This window comes from Ailuropoda melanoleuca, chromosome 14 (assembly GCF_002007445.2).
Source record: "Ailuropoda melanoleuca isolate Jingjing chromosome 14, ASM200744v2, whole genome shotgun sequence".
In the NCBI taxonomy this organism is placed as follows: Eukaryota; Metazoa; Chordata; class Mammalia; order Carnivora; family Ursidae; genus Ailuropoda; species Ailuropoda melanoleuca.
Window position 1 is genome coordinate 15167966 of NC_048231.1, and position 4010 is coordinate 15171975.

Genomic DNA, 4010 nt, shown 5'->3' on the forward strand with positions numbered 1-4010 from the left:
TCCCCTCTCTGGCTGGCTGTCTCTCTGTCACATAAATAAATAAAAAATCTTAAAAAAAAAAACAGTAAGGAAAAGGTTTATGATCAATAGGAAAATGGGCAAAGGATATCACAGGGAACAAAATATGAATGTTTCAAAAATATATGAAAAAAAATATATGAAAAATGTTCTCTCTTACTCATAATGAAAAAATGTAAATGAAAGCCATGTGGAGGAACTAATTTTTCACCTATTAAACTGGTAAAGATAAAGAAGTGTTGGGGCGCCTGGGTGGCACAGCAGTTAAGCATCTGCCTTCGGCTCAGGGCGATCCCGGCGTTATGGGATCGAGCCCCACATCAGGCTCTTCCGCTATGAGCCTGCTTCTTCCTCTCCCATTCCCCCTGCTTGTGTTCCCTCTCTCGCTGGCTGTCTCTATCTCTGTCAAATAAATAAATAAATAATCTTAAAAAAAAAAAAAAAAAGAAGTGTTAACGCATTGTCCTGGCCAAGGGGTAGAGAGACTGCACTCTCATACTGTGTTTTGGGGGAAATAAATTGGTACAACTTCTAGGGAGGGAAATTTGGCAAAATCTATACAGATTACTACAGTGCACTCTGGAAGTATAGCTATACCTATGTATGTGCAAGATTACCCATTGTAGCTTGGTTGAAGAGCAAAAGATGGAAATGACCTTAATGTCCACCAGCAGAGGACTGGATAGGACATTACGTTAATTCATAAAATGCAGTTCGTGCTCCATCTAGATACATCCTAGTGCATTTGCTACCAGCTATAGAACATTTGAAATGTGGCTAGTTCTACATGAGATTTGCTTCAAGTGGAAAAGACATTGAACTTTGAAGACTTGGTGCAAAAAAAGAATGTGAAACATCTCATTAATAATTTTTAAATTAAAAACTAATTTTTATGTTGATTTCCTCTCAAGATGATAATATTTCAGATATATTGGTTTGAATAAAATATATTGTTAAATTAATTTCACCTGCCCAATTCAATGATCCCTCTGTCCATTCAATTCAAGTCTTCTAACTCTCTTTAATGTGGCTTCTAGAAAATTTAAAGGTTTTATGTGTGGCTCTCATTACGTTTTGTTGGACAATGGTGACTGGATAAAAAAATAAAGTGAGAAAAGCAAGGTGCATAAGAGGGTTTAGTGTACTACCATTTGTGCTTCAAAGAAAGGGAAAAAGCACTCTCTCAGAGATTTGCTTGTTTATGCATATTTCTGGAATGGTACCCTAGAAACAACATTGGCTGCTTCTGGAGAGGGAAACTGTAGACAAGGCTGAAATTTGAATCCTGAATCCTTTTGTAAATTCCTGAAGCAAAATTTACATGTGCTTTGAATAATGTTATTTTTTATGTATATAAAACAGAATATATATTAGTCAAAAGTAATTTAAAAATGTTTAGCATAGAACAAAAATATGCATAGAAAGATCAGAAATTTATACGCTTTGTAAATGTACAGAAAAAGAACTGGCAGTTAAGCATAGTGAAGAGAATGTGTTAGGGATTGAAAGGGAAGACTTGCTCAATTTACTCTATTTTTTACTCTGTACCATTTGGATCTTTTGGAAAGAGAATATTTAATTTGTGTAAGTCTAAGAAGAAAAAAAAACTAGATTAGAAAGAAATATACCAAGATGTTCACAATATCTGTCTTTAGGTAATGAGATTATAGGTAACTTTTTCTTCTTTCTACTTTTTTATTTTTATTTTTTTTTAAATCTTTTTTTTTTAAAGATTTTATTTATTTATTCGACAGAAATAGAGACAGCCAGCGAGAGAGGGAACACAAGCAGGGGGAGTGGGAAGGGAAGAAGCAGGCTCCCAGCACAGGAGCCTGATGTGGGGCTCGATCCCATAACGCCGGTATCACGCCCTGAGCCGAAGGCAGACGCTTAACCGCTGTGCCACCCAGGCGCCCCTCTTCTTTCTACTTTAAAAAGTTTCCCAATTATTCTAAATTTTCCCAATTAGTCTATAAAAAAGACTCATACCTTGGTGATGGAAGCACCAACAAACCTTTAGTTTCTTTTTAAAAAATACCTTTAAAGATTCCATTAGCCTTTTAAAGAATTTAAAATTATCTTCATTGCTTTTTAAAATGATAGCAAGTAAGGTAACTTCTTATAAAATGTCAACACAGAAAGATAATTTGGAAAGGAAAAATATCCAGCTCCTTCTACAAGATAACCACTATTCTCTGAAACTTTTAAAATGCTACATATATCTTAAGAACTTAAAATAATTTCAAATTAGCTGGAGAGGCTGAGGACGGCAACAGACTTGTTCCGTGCCAAGCACGGTCCTGAATGCTTTAAATTGATCATCTCGTTGAATCTATGCCGCAACTCTGGGGGAAAGGTTGTGCCCCAGTAACCTTTCAATCAGGGCTCCAAGGGCTGAAACAATTCGCCTAAGGCCATACTCTAGTAAGGGGCAGGGTTGGCATTCAAATCCAAGTCCAGGACAAGTCTAAGCCGCAGCCTCGGGCGCCTGCCAGCATGGTGGGTGGGGCTGGTGTGATTTCGATCCAGGGACCGGACTTGAGCTCACATCTGGTGGCCCCCCCTCCTCCTCCTGTGCTCCTGGGAACGAGCGTTCAATAAAGGATTTTTGATCTAGGTGGTAAGTGTAGGGCTCATGATTGGCAGAGGAGAAATGGTAATTGTGAGCCGGGGCATAACCGGCACTGGGGGTCTGGGGTGGGGGAGCGGGGGTGGCATTTTACAGGGGTAGTCAGGGGTCAGGCCATAGAGGGGAGGTGGGTGGAATGAAGCCCGGGAGGGCAGCAGCTAGCCCCAGCACTCCAAAGGGTTAAAGCCGGGCAGGAAAGCCCCTGGGGGGGAGCTACCACCAAAGGCTGAAATCCGGCGGCCTTCACCTCCCCCACCAGCGGGGACTAGACGGGCGGATAGGACTGGTTCTTCTGGGATTATCTGAGGCCCCTGGGCTGGGATGAGCTCCCGGAGGGACGGAAGCCCAGGTACCGCACGCCCCCGCCTTCCTGTGGGGCTCAGAGAACTAGGTGTCCTGGGATAGGCACCCTGGCCCCCGACAGACGCAGTTTTGGCCCAGGCAGGCTTTGGGAGAGGTGTTGAGCCCCACGCCTGGGGGATGCTCAGAGAAAGGTGGGAATGGAGCCCTTGGAGAAAGTGGGGCCTTTCTGGAAGGAAAAGGGGCCTGCACCGAGGTGGGGGCAGTGAGCTCTCCAACCTCCCCGACCAGCACCACCAGAGATGGGGAGCTGCCTCAGGAAGAGATGCGTCTTGGAGGTTCAGAAAGCCCCGAAGTCGACCCAGTCATCTAAGGCCAGTTTCTGGGGCTCCAGCTACGCTCCCCCACCCCTACCCTCAAACCTGGCCATTGACTTTCTTTCCCTACGTCTTTCTATCTGAACCTCCCCAACCCCTCCCCCCAAACTCTTTGGAAATCTTTCAACTTTCTTTCAAGTGTTCCCAGAGCAGTTTGGGGTCTGTTGCAGAGCTCGGTCTGGGCGCTTTACCGCCCCCAGCTGGGTAGAGTGGACCAGACAATAGCCGCTATCACTTTACCATTGGAAGTGACCCCCGAATTTGCACTTCTTTCATCTTGGGACCAGAGCACTTGAGGGTGGGCGATTTCCTGGGGGGAGTGGCTTAAGCTGCTTCTCCACCGGCCAGTTGGCTGTAGACGGTCCATGCTCAATGGTCCACTACAGATATGAAGCCAGTTCTGGATTGAGAGTGGCGCTCGACTGGGGACGCTGCCGCAGGGTGACTTAAATGTCCCAAGCTGGAAGCTGGAGAAAGAAGTGGACGCCCCCAGGGCTCTGGGCCACCCTCGAGGTCAGTAAACTAGGAAGTTTCCTCAAAATTAGGAACGGTGGGTGCCCCGTTTGGCTTGGAGGCCCCAGGGGAGTGAGGACTGGCCTTGGGACAGTAAAGGGCCCAAGGGTCAAGGAGTGGCTCCGCGAAGATGCTTCAAGCCTGTATGGTTGCGTGCATAAGTGTGTGGGTGG